A 13,398-nucleotide genomic window follows, 5' to 3' on the forward strand; every position below is an offset into this window, starting at 1 on the left:
GGGGGACGGTGTGGGGGGGCTTGAGATGCTGTGGGAGGGGGGAGTGAAGGGGGGGGGGGGGGGGGGGCTTGAGATGCTGTGGGAGGGGGGAGTGAAGTAATGAAGGGCAGGATATGGGGCTGGGGGAGGCAGGTATGGGGAGGCTGGAGCGCTACGGGAGTGCAGGGGGAGCTTGGGATGCGGCGATGGGGTAGTGAAGGCCTGGGAGGCAGGGTATGGGGTGCAGGAGGGCCTTCAATGGGGGATTGGGAGAGGCAGGGTTTGGGGGCTGGAACACTGGAGGGGTGCGGGGGGGCTTGGGATGCGGTGTCGGGGGGTGGTGAGGTACTGGGGGCCAGGGTATGGGGCTGGGGGAGGCAGGTATTGGGGGCTGGAATGCTGGGGGGGATGCAGGGGTGCGGTGCTTGGGATTCAGTGGGGAGGTGGTGAGGTACTGGGGGGCAGGGTGTGGGGTTCCGTGGAGGGGCTGGAGGAGGCAGGGTTTGGGGGGCTCGGGCAGTGCAGGGGGATTTGGGATGTAGTGTGTGGGATGGTAAGGTACTGGGGGGCAGCATATGGGGTTCTGGGGGGAGCTGCAGTGTAGAGGGGTCAGTAGGAGGGCTGGGGTTCTGTGCAAGGACACAGCCCTGGGCTGTGGTTCCTCCCTGGGGGAGGTGTTGGAGCCCACAGCAGGGTGTGGGTGTGGGGCAGGAGCACAGAGTGAGGGGGCTTGAGGTGGTGGGGGAGAGCTGAGTTGGGCCCAGGGGGTGAGCTGTGCAGTGGGGAGGGGGCTGCAGGGTGTTCTCCAGGGCCAACAGCCAGACTGGACTGTTGCTTTTTCCTGAGAATTTCACAGAAGTTTTTCTGTCACAGGATTTCCTGCCGGGGCCTCCGAGAAGCCACAGCCCCTGATGGTGACATGGGCGGGTGTGTTGGCACTTGGTGCTGCCATTCCTGAGGGGAGGGAGGACCAGGTGAGTCGGGTGAGCCCCGTGTGTCCCTCCTGGGCAGGGGCAGGGGGTCTGTGGGCTGGGGAAGGGCTGCTGGGTGGTGGGGCCAGCAGGCCCAGCCTCGTCCCAGCCAGTCTGACCCGTGCCCGAGATCAGCTCCCAGGTGGGCTCCGTGCTGGGGCTCACCTGTGCAGTAACAGGTGTGAGCATTCATGAAGCATTTTGATGGTCATGTATGATACTGCATACAACATCTGCACCCCCTTATCCAGGGAAACACAGGATTTAGATTCTTTAGTGTATGCTGAGTCTTGTTTTGAAAATCACGTAGCAAAATCAAACTGATACCCTCTCAGGTGTGGAAAACAGAACTTGGGTATGTTTGTTCAGACTTTTTTTTTTTTTTACCTGATTTATCACTAGATAGTATTTGAGTTCCAAAACTTTCTTCCCCACTCAGTAGGAAATAGTGATAAGGTGGTTTCTGTATTTGAGCAAATGTAAGGCTTTGTTGAAGTTGTGTACTTTGCTCTCTTGTTACATGTTTGGTTTCTCTCCTGCAGTTGGGGGGATTCAGCTGGGGTCAGCTCAGGGGAAGGGGAGAGGAGAAGGCCTGTGCTGGGAACCTGGCACCAGAGTGATCATTGCTTTGGCAAAAATTCCTTGCCAAAAATAAAACGTGCTTTTCCTGCTTCTTGTTGCTGTCAGATGGGTGATCTGGCTCTGGTGAGCTGTTGGGAAGTGTTCATGGTAGAGATGCTACTGGGAAGGATTTTGTGGAGAGCTGAGGGTGGGATAATGCTTCAGTTAACGCTGATCCAGAGGAGATGGGTCTGTGTAGGACAAAGGTCTCTGGCTGAACATCCTGGTTGTTTCTTTTCAGGTGTCTGGACCAGGAGATGGTTCTGCAGATTGGTGAGAGCTGCCCTTGCAGTTTAATTTTACCTGTATGGTCTTTTAGGAGGAATGGTTTGGATTGGAAGGGACCTGAAAGATCATGTAGTTCCAACCCCCCTTCTGTGGGCAGGGACACCTTCCACTATTCCAGCTTGCTCCAATGGCCTTGGGCACTTCCAGAGATGAGGCAGCCACAGTTGCTCTGGGCAACCTGTGCCAGGGCCTCCCCACCCTCTCAGTAAAGATTTTTTTCCTAACATTCGATCTTACCCTGCCCTCTGTCAGTTTGAAGCCATTCCTATTGTCCTGTCACTCCAGGCTCTTGTAAAAAGTCCCTCTCCAGCTTTCCTGTAGTTACAGAAAGCAGATTTACCTAACTAGACAGTAAACATAAATAAAATCCATTTCTCAAAACTGACTTTCTTCCTTTCTTCCTTTCTTCATATTTAATATTTCCTACTGTGCATGAACGAAGTAGAAGGATGCTTAACATGCTGCAGGTGTGTGTGCAGGCATGCACAGAGCTGCTGCTGCACTGACACCTGGAGTCACACTCTGGAGGAGTGCAGTGCCTCAGTCCTGCTTTGGGGAGCTGTAGGGGGAATTGGATCCTGCATTGAATTCGGGAGTGCTGCAGGATTTGGGAGCGTCTCCGTGTGCCAAGCTCCCACCTCCACTAGAGGGTGTGGAGCTCCGCAGAATCCTTGGCTTTCACTGCAACTGGAAAAGCAGGAGACTTTTTTTCCTTTAATGGGATGCACAGACAGGAGGCCATGGTGGGATTACATCCCTGCTCTGTGCCTCAGCAGCAGCCCATGCTGCTGGTGCATTTTACAATTCCCAGCTGGGCTCTCTGGGTGCTCTGTGGGACAAGGCTGGCCCCGGACAGCCGGGAATTGCTCGTAGGCAGCGTCTGTGAGCAGGGGGAGGCAGGTCAGCTGTGGGTTTGATCAGTTAGTGCCCACCTCCAGTGTGGGGACCTGGGAGAGGCTGCTCAGAGGGATAACTTGCACATGCCAAGTTCCCTTTCCTTCCACCTGGGGACAGGTCCTAGCTCTGGGGCAGGGAGGCCACCGGGACCACCAGTGCCCTGAGCCTGCCTGTGAGATTCTCCATCCGAGGGGGTTGTTGCCAACGGGGTGATCCGGCTGAATGGGCACTGGTGTGAATTAACCCGAGGTCAAAGCTGAGCCATTTGGAGAGGGCAGTGCCAGCAGGGGAGGAAAGCAAGGCTTGTAGAGCTGTGCAGGGATGGTGTTTTCTCTGCACACTGGTCCCTGCTCATCCCTCTCCATGCCTGGCTTTTGCTGTGCCTGACAGTGTCCTGCAAGGCAGAGCAGGAAGAAAAGCCCCCCGGGGCTGTGGTGGGTGGTGCAGCAGTGGTGCTCAGCACTTGCATCCTGGTGTGCTCATCCATGGCCAAGAGTGATTGTGGGAGGTAGGTCAGGGACCGACCGTGTCCTCCGGTGCCAGATCCTGGTACAAAGCCAGCTGTGGAGCCCCAGCCAGGGTCATAACCCAGCCAAGCAAATCCTCCATCAGCTGAGCATGAAATGGATATTTATGTGTGCAGCTCAAAAATAACAAGGAAGGAGGCAGAGGTGTTTGCATGGGCACTTGTGTTTTACCTGAACTGCAGGCAGGCCAAATCCCAAGCACTGGGGCCAGGCTGGGATCCAGTCAGACCCTGTGGAAAGGGAGCGGGTACCCTGTGGGCAGGGGAGATGCCTGGGCTGCAGCAGGCAGCTGCCAAAGTAGGGCAATAGGGAAGAAAACCTCTTTGTCCTTCAGAGCACGTCCCAGCGAGTGCCTTGCTGTGGCTGTGGCCTCTCCCCTCCCACTAAGCCCTCAGCCTCTGTAACCACGAGGCCACAGTGCTCCTTTACTGGGTCAGTCCTTGAAAGCTGGCCAGGAACCAGCCCCACGCTGGGAGCCCAGCCCTGCTGCGAGGCTGCCTTCTGCTCTCCCCTCCTCTGCTCCTGCTTTCTGCTGAGGCTGGAAGAGCTGAGACGTCTGTGCCCGGCTGGACCTTGAGCTGGGGCAGGAATTGGTTCACAGTGTCAGTGTGTTATGCAAAGGGTTGAACTTTGCATTGTCGGAAGAGGAAATGTCTGTACTTTAGCTCTGATCTGTGCAGGAATTGTGAGCGTGCAGATTTGGGGCTGTGGTCACTTCTGCAGGGTAAACAGCCAGAGAACTGCCTGGTTTCCACCTTTCCTCTCCCTCCATCACCTGCTGAGGTGGCTCTGACAGCTCTCTTAGAGTGTGACATCTGGGAATAGTGCTGGCAACCAGCAGTCCAGCCCAGATCCTTCCAGTCAGCATCACTCAGCTTTAGTGAAGGTTCACCTCTGCTAAGAGGCTGCTTTTATCTGCTCCCTCGGGAGCTGTTTTTAGGTCTGGCTGTAGCACTGCTCTTCCTTCAGCAGCAGATAAATTCCTGTGGTCTCTGCTGGAGGGAGAGCACAGGCTGCAGGAAGGTCACATCTGCTTTCTCCCTGCCCTGACCCTGGGGAAGGACAAGGCTGGGCTGGGAACAGCCTGAGTGTCCCTTGGGCTCTCAGCTCCCACCAGAGCCAGGATTGCGTAGCAGTTCCTGTCAATCACTGTGATAACAAAGGGAGGGGGCAATCAAAGAAACCTTAAGAATATATATTTTTAAGCCATAGCTAAGAAATCTGCCATGGCTTCAAGTTGAACCTTTCAGCCAGAGGTGAGCAGGCTTAATTTGACAGCTATTTCTTAAATATTTTAAAAGCTGCCTGGAATAAACTGAATGCTTCCGAGTAGTGACCTAAATTCCACTTGCTGTAAATTTCATTAGAAAGTGGATTTGTGTGCCTGCCAGGCCGCTTTGCAGCTCCATTGATCTGCCCAAACCATGTGCTGTGCAAGTGCCTTCCTCAGCAGATTTTTAAAGAACTCACTGCTGCATGCTGCTAGCCCGGAATGTGGCTTGTTTTCTTCCTTTTTTCTCCCCTCTTCCTCTTTTTTTTTTTTTTTTCCTTCCTGGTGCAAATGCATCATCTGTTTACTAATCACGTTGCATCATTAGCTGCACGGAGTCATCCCACCGGCTGTGTGGGCACGGATATAGCAGCTGGGAAGGAAAATGTCACTCTCTTCAGCTCGCTTGATGTGCTTTGCTCTCAGATCCCCATCCCACGCTGTGGAGGCCAAAGACTTTTGCAACCCTGGGAGCTGTCTGCAGCTCTCTGCTCTCCAGCAACGTCACCTGTGGTTCTGACACCCCCTCGAAGAAGCCTCCCTTCCCTTCTGCTGTCCCCAAAGCGCCGTCTATCCCTGTGCAACCACGGCTTTGGATCTTGTGGAGAGGTGTGATGGTAGCACAGATGGCAGAGACTGAGACTTACTAGGGAAAAAATGCCTGGAGAGATGTGGGAACGCCAGACCTGTGGATGCAGGAGCAACATGTATCTCCCCAAGCCTGAGCAGGGTCACTCAGGTGATGTCGAGTTCCCTTCCTGTAGCATGTTTGCAGCCCACCTGCCCGGGTTAAAGGTAGTGTGGGAGGGCTCCATGTAGCACCCTGGGGACACAGGGACTGTGCAAACCCACAGCTGCTCCCGTGCTGTCAGACACAGAGCAATTGTCTGGGTGGGATGAGTTAATGGGTGAGGAGAAAGCAATGTGTCTCTGTAGTCCTGTAGCTGGGTACTCAGCCCTGCTGGACCCATTGGGAAACCTGGGCTGTCCCTGTGCCCCTGGCACTTCTGCCGTTTGTTCTGCATGGAGCTGGTGCTCCTGTGGGGACCTCCAGCCTGGGGACAGGCCACGGATCAGCATGAAATCCATGCTTTTGAAGCCCCTGTCCTGCATCCTTATAAGGAGGGGGCTCTGTTGGGCTGAGTTTTGGCAAGATATTGGCAAAGCAGATTCCAAGGAACAGCAGCCTTTCTGCTGCCTCCCCTTCCCCTTCGGCTGCCAGCACAGGTGATGCCTAGTGCTGGGACCCTGGCTGTCCTCTGTGCTGGGAGAGGTGCTGCTCCACCTCTGGCCTAGGACCGTGATTTATTTTGGCAAGTTAAGCTGAAGGTCTGAACAAAGAGGCCACAGGCCAGACCAGCAGAGTGGGCTGTCTTGGGGACAGGGCCTTGCTGGCTGCCAGAACCAGACTGGAGCTAAATTAATTTCCCATAAATCTGAAATGCTCTGCTGGTTTCCCAGCCTCTCAGCATCTCTGCTGGAGTTGCCTGTTATTTATTTCCCTGAGGTCTGAGGAGATGTGCAATAAGTTTTGCCAAGGTGATGACCCGGGTCCATTTCCTTCCTGCTGCCAAAACTCTAAGCTTTTCCTTACTCCGGCCCCTGATGGGAGGTTTCTCTCCTGGCACTAAGTGGCTTCACCTGTCCCCAAGCCTTGTCTGTCCCAGTTGCAGGAAAGAGAGGGAGGAAGGAGAGCTGGAGGCAGGAGGTCTCCTGGCTCTCCCCTGTTTTGGTTTTGGGCAGTGTGGGTGGTTCAACCACTTCGAGGGGAGGCTCTGCAAGCTCACCTTGGCAGGTGAGCAGAGGCACTGGGGACCGTGCCAGCCTGGACATGACTGGGTGCTGGGATGGCACTGGGAGCTTTCCCTGCCCAGCATGGGGAGGCTGGAGCAAGTGCAGCTCCACTTCTCAGTACCAAGGAAAGGGCTGGTCAGGGTGTAGCTGTCAGGGAAGCTGGATTTAAATACTGGGAGCATCACCAAAGCAGCTATTTCTCTCTGCAACCCATGATGGGGTTAAGTGAAAAATGAAATTTCTCTCTATCTCCTTCCTTGTGCTTTCTCATCTCCGCCAACGGAGTGAAGATGGGAGAGGATTTTTTTCCTATATTTAGCTTTGGAGAAATTGCTATAACTAATCGGCTTTAGGATTCTGGGTTCTCTCTTTTATTTTATCTTTTCCTGTCGCTAAGACCTTGTCATGTGGCTGTGGGCTGCGGCTCGCTGGCTGTCTCTGTTTGCTGGGCTTTCATGGAGTCAATTAATAACCCATAAAAATAACACCTCCAGCTGTTCCACTTGCAGCTGCTGGACTGGAGTCTAATTACGGGGCCTTGGATCCCAAATCCTGCTTTGCATGTAAAAGTGCCAGTGAATAGGAAGAGGCAGAGGAGATGGCAATGCAAAAAAAGGATGAGGTTTGGGGTCTATTTTTAGCCTTTTCAAGCCAAATGTAAAAAGACCCTTAGGCTGCTTGTGTCCTGCTGAGTCTGATCACATGCACAATATTGTTCCCATGGCACAGTGCAGCAGCCAGGGTGGGTTGGGGCTTATTTTTGGCAGTTAGCTTGCCTACATTTAAACCTCCTTCTGGGTTAGTTTGAGCAGTGCCGTGCTGTGGTTTACATCCATGTACTAATGGCTTTTTTGCAATCACCTCTGGTTCTCTCTGTGTTGCTGAATGTGCCAGTGCTGGATGTGGCCACAGCAGTGATGGGAAGGCACACAGCTGCTCACTCAGTGCATCTCACAGTGGTGGTAAAGGGGTGCCCAGGCTCCCTCAAAAAGTCCTTTCCTACTGATTGAGATATAAAATTAATTTAGCTGGGGCTCTGGTGGATAGGCAATGGTCTCTCTCTCATGTCATTCTGTCTATTGTGCCCCCTCCTCTGCTTCCCGAGCTGGATGTGATCTCTGGGTGAACCTGCTGGGTTCTGGAGCCTGGGGTCTTGCCTCTGATGGGCTGGTGCTGCCTTGACCCTCCCCACTGCCATATTCACCTGCCTCTTGCCTCCTCCTGGATGCTCAAGACTCTTCCCCTTTCTTGCTCCCCCCAGAAGTGGTGTGGCAAAGGCCCAGGAGGGCTCAGGCGCACAGGGGGTCTTGGGGAGGGGGCACAAACAAAGCACTGGGCTTGTCTCCAGTCTCTGTCCAGGGAGTTGTTCTGGGGCATATCGGCCCTTTCTGTCACTGGGCTCTTGTTTAATTCAGACTCAGCCTGGTTGTGACCAAAAGCAAATCAAACAGCTGTTCATTAGCTAATGTCAAATACTTAGTGGTCACACATTAGTCTGTAGCCACCAGCTGGAAACCACAACTGCAAATAGGCTTCCTGTGCTGGAGACCATCCCCCTCGTCAAACCAAGTTATTTTGAGACTGATATTGGAACCTGCCCTCAGAAAAAACTCCGACACCTCCCACTTGCACTGGGGTTGCAGAACCAGTGCTTGACTCAAAAGGCAACTCCACCTCTTCCCTATCTGCTCCCTGACAGCTACCAGAGCCAGGAGGTGTTAAACATCTCATCTCTCATCCCTAGGGAGATGGAGCCAAACTCTCAGGTTGTGTCCCTTCAGTGGAGCTCTGCTACCAGTTCACTTACCCAGGGAGAGAGCATGCTATCAATCTGTTCAGCCTTGCCTAGCAAAGAGATTGCAAACGTGGCTTTCCGTCACGCGGTACATTAGCCAAATTAATTCCAGGACAGACAGCCAGTGGTGCTCGAGGCCGAGACAGATTAATGCTGCAGCCGTGTCAAAATCAGCAGAGCTGCTGCCTGCAACGTGCCAGCTCCCTGGACGCAGCCAGCCTTCTGCTCAGCCATGCCCTCCGCCTCACACCTCTCCGGAGCGCTGAACCCGCTGGAATCAGTGACACAGACAATTCAATTGGAAGGAACATCTGTCTCTGAGCTGCGCTCCCATTCAGGCCACTGCCGCCGCCGCGAGTGGGTGACATTTTTCATGCGTCTTGCTTGCTTTCTTTAATCCCCCAAACACAGGCTCGCCTGTGGAGGCACAAGGAATGTTCCTCCCCCATGAGAAGGGAAAAGAAATTAGCCAGCAGATTGAGCGTGTATAGCAAATAATGAGATTGCCTTGGATACAGGACCGGAATTCATGCAAAGAATGATGCTGATCGGAGAAGATAAGCAGCGTTTTTAGGGTCTGCAAACAGCATCATGAAACTCGTGTTTCTCGAGTTCTAAAACATGCTTGGATGAAAGCTGCCAGCACAGGCCTGATCCACAGACAGTGTGATTTCAAAAATAAACCCTGAAATAGCTATACTGGTAGTAATTTTGGTGTGCAAGTGCCTCATAATGCCTCATTTTCCTCCAGGCACAGGAATAAGCTGAACAGATACAGGCACTGTGATGCTGGCGGAGCAGAAGCCACAAAGGAGGCTTGTCCTGACGGAGCCCCACTGAAAGGTGCTGTGTTTGCCCACAGGGTGCAGAGCCAGCACTGGTGGAGTCAGTGTGTCCTTTAAAAAGAGCTGGATTTGTGCAATACTTTTAATAATAAGTAGTTATTTCTTATTATTCCTCTCGTATTAAAAAAAAAAATAGTAATTATCAACATGTTAGAGGCAAACAGGGACAAAGTGTCTACCTGGAGAGTGACCCAACAGCTTGACTCAGCGCTTGTTGAAGTAGCTGAGAGTATTTGTACTGTCAGACTCATTAAAAGGAGGGATGGTAAACAGCCTTTGTTTTTATTTTTATAGGAAATTTACTCATGGTTGCATTTGCTGAGCCTCTTGGCTGAGACTGCTGTTTTTCTAACGATTGACTGATCAGATCCTGGCAGTCCTTTAAGTCACTTGAAGGGACGACTGGAAACAGGCTCTTCCCTGTGAGGTAGGTACCAGGAAGCTCCCAGGCAGTGGCACATAGACACAGGGCTGTGTCCAAAGGCAATTAGAAAAGCTGGGCGTTCCCAACAGGCCAGTGAACCCTTCCTTGCTCACAACTCCAGCTCCCTGTATCATGAGCTCGACATCTTCAACAACGACAACATTCCCCAGCAAATAAGTTAGCATCCAAGTGTTTTTCTTTCCCTTTAGACTGGAAAAAGGTCATTGGGGGGGGAGGGGAATTCCATTTGGTATTTTGCCCCCCCAAAGTCTGAGGGATAAAATAATCATGTGGAAGCCCCAAGGGGTGTCTCCCCCTCCTCGCGCTCCCCTGAGAAGACGGTGCCATCAGCCTTTTAGGTGTTACAAATATCCAGCACGGGATTGGAATGTGTGTTGGAATATCTGCTCCAGCTCCTCATGCTTTAATTATTTCTGTACGAGCAGCCCCCCCTGCACCACCTGCTCACTTTTGTCTTAGCACCGCACGGCTCATGAGCAGCGACACTGAACTCCACGCAGGGAGCCCTGGATGGTTACAGGCTTTGCAGGGAGAGCGTGTGGATAAGGGCTGGGATGTGTGCCACACGCTCATCCTGATTCATCTCTTTCATGAATCAGGACTTGGGTCCTATTTGCTAACGTCTGTCTGCGTAACCTTTGCTATGTCAACGGTGCCTGTGCTCTGATGTCAGCTGCTGGACTCCGAGCGCTGGCAGCTGGTGTCCCTGGCCAGCTCCCAGCCTACAATTCAATTTTCCTACCAGTCACTTGAGAAGAGAGGAAAAAACATGTTTCTGGCTGTTTGTGGCATCAAAACATAAAGGGCTTCAGTTTACAAGGTCATTTAAGGCTTTTCTGCAGCGTGACACATGGGAAAGTACAGATAAATCGAACAGTGGTATAAAGTTAATACATCTTCACTTATGGGGCACTGAACTACAGCAAACTAAGGCTGGTTTAATTCTGAATAAAAATCTCAGCACAAGAGTTTAACACCTTCTAGGTATCGTACATTAACATCCCCTCTCTGAACAGAGGCCAGTCTGGAGATATTTTTACCCTTTTCCCAATCTTGCGAATAGTGGAAAATTACCACAGAGCTAAAAGGCAGGAGTGTTTGGGAATAAGGGAACCACCCATGAAGAGAAGAGCTCTGGTCTCCTTTCTTATACTGACTTGCTGCATGACTTTTTCAACAGCATTTTGTGAGCCTCAATATTTATACCTGCATATTGGGATTATTAGTGTCTTCCCTGCCATTAAGGCAGGCCTTTAAGATCTTCAGAGGAATTTCTCCTCCTGTGTATCGTTTTCCCAGTATGGGCTGTCCAGAGAGCGTAAAAAAATATCTAAAGCTGTCACAGATGAGCACAGTCAGGTCTGTGTCTAGAGGGCTGAACTTGGGTGTCACAGTCAGTTTTAAGAGTAAAGGAGTGAAGGAATTCACACCTCCTCACATCCCGCACCACCAGGTTCTGCCTCCCTAGACTGACAAGGGAAAGAAAAAATGGTGACACCTAGTGAAGTACCCGTGATGCATTAAATAATAACTCTGTGTAAACCAGAATCAATGTCCCCAGGGCACAACTCTGTCCCATTAGCTGTTTGTCAGTCATCATGCTTATTTTAGCTGGGAATGGTATAATTTGGGACCTTTTTCATGGTTTTAAAGGTTCAGGAAGGAGGTATTTATTTCAGTGTAGCCAGTGGTACATAAAAAATTCCGCTGACTCAGATGGGATTGATTTGTTAGGGAATGGCTCTTGAAGCCTTCAGTTTGCCTGAGCTCAAACTCTCATCCCTTTTCCACATATTTTAATAAACATACGGCATAGCAGCAAGATCTTGAATGAACACGTTCTCTCTTGTCAAGAAGTGCTGACAATCTCTTTTCTTTACTACAACAGCTCTGAAGATCAGACCTGCTGGACAGTAAGAAGTCAGATTTGCTTCACTTTTCTTCACTCCCTGGGATGCAAACAAAAGAAACCAGAGCAAGTTCCTGCCTGCTGAAATTCCAGGGGCTTGAACTACATTCCAGCACAACCAAGAGGCATTTTGAATCTTTTCTTGGTATACTTCAGCCCTGCACTGCTCCCAGGCAACTGCACTTTAAGTTAGATATTATTAATTTTAAAGGTTTGACTACCAATAGTTCTCATTAATTTCCATGGCAACATTGCCTGAAACAAGATAACAATTGCTTTGGGTTGTATAACCAAAGTTCCTAATGTGAAGGAATGCAATCCAGGAAAAGTGCTCAGATGGAGGGAACTGACTGACCTTGCATAACCTCCCTAGGGCCAAACTTCCCTTCCTATCTAGCAATCTGCATTCCTAGTTTGCTGAAAATATTGAACAGTTTGCACTTTCAGTCTGTGTCCTCTGGGCTTCAGTCTCCCGCATGCCTCACAGCTTTCCTGAAACATTTCACCCACACGTTTATTCCTTTATATTCCTGCTAACGACGCATGGCTAGAGCTTTCATATGAGATGTAACAGGGATATAAATGATAATAGAAAATTATAAAACCATATTACTTTCCTTTTTTTTGTCTATCTTGCTAAGATTATTGTTTCTGCAGAAAACAGCTGAGACACTTACCATGATTGATTTAGACATTAAATTATGGATTTATGTGCTTTCACTCTATCAATAAACACCAAATATCTTTAAAAGTCCAAATAAAGCTTTTCTGGTTACATGGCCATTTGGTTAAGGAGAATAGTGGCAGTCAGTAAGAACTAAAACGTTTCCCAGAATCTAAAGAGAGAAGTGTTATGAACAAAGAGGAATCTGAGTGGGCGTAAATTCCTCGCCCTGCTATGCCAGTAGGATTATATCTCAGGCTTTCAGAGCAGGAAAAGGATGTTATAGGCATAATGGCAGGGAATATCAATCAGATAACTACAGCTAATTACAGCGTTACTAGATTAACTAGTTAAGTTCAGCTACATGAAGGCAACTGGCCAAGTGCCACAACAGAAACAGGATTCAGAGGAACAATTTCTCAACACATTAAACAAGTTTTTGTAAGGCCTAGTTTCAGATCAGGCAATAGACTGTGCTTGGCTAACTTTAAAAGACACAAGGTTTGTGTAAGAAAGAACAGTAGCTGAAACCCTTGTAAATAGTAATTAAAAATTCAGCTTCCCTAAAGAAAGAATTGCACCTAAAGGCCAGGATAATGACTCTGAATTTTAGTAAATTTATTTTCAGAGGGAGTGAGCCATTAATAAAAGATGTTTTGGGTAAACAAAACACATTGATACTGCTGTTGAAGCAGAGGCACGGGCCCCTAACTTTGAAGTCCTTATTTTAACACAGTTTATGATACTCTGGTACTGTACAAAACATTACTATGTGTACCACGTCCTGCTCCCTGTGTCCTCCTGCACTCAGGGTGTGTGTGTGGCTGTGTGTGTGAGGAGGTGTGAGAGGTCCTCTGCTGAGACCCCACCTGCAGAGCTGCCTCCAGCTCTGGGGTCCCAGCGCGGAAAGGACGTGGAGCTGTTGGAGCGAGTCCTGAGGAGGCACCAAGATGATCAGAGGGATGGAGCACCTTTGCTGTGAGGAAAAGCTGGGAGAGTTGGGATTGTTCAGCCTAGAGTAGAGAAGGCTTCGGGGTGACCTAATCACGGCCTTCTAGTATAGAATCATAGAATCACAGAATACACTGAGTTGGAAGGGACCCATCAGGATCATCGAGTCCATCTCCTGGCCCCGCACAGGACACCCCAACAACCCCACCATGTGCCTGAGAGCGTTGTCCAAAATCTTCTTGAACTGAGACAGGCTTGCTGCTGTGACCAGTGCCCTGGGGACCCTGTTCCAGCGCTCAACGACCGTCTAGGTGAGAAACCTGTTCCCGATATCTAACCTAAACCTCCCCTGACAGCTTCACGCTGTACCTGAAGGGAGCCCACAAGAAACATGGAAGGAGACTATTTACCAGGGCATGTAGTGACAGGACAAGGGGGAATG

This window comes from Lepidothrix coronata, unplaced genomic scaffold, assembly GCF_001604755.1.
Source record: "Lepidothrix coronata isolate B3197 unplaced genomic scaffold, Lepidothrix_coronata-1.0 Scaffold210, whole genome shotgun sequence".
In the NCBI taxonomy this organism is placed as follows: domain Eukaryota; kingdom Metazoa; phylum Chordata; class Aves; order Passeriformes; family Pipridae; genus Lepidothrix; species Lepidothrix coronata.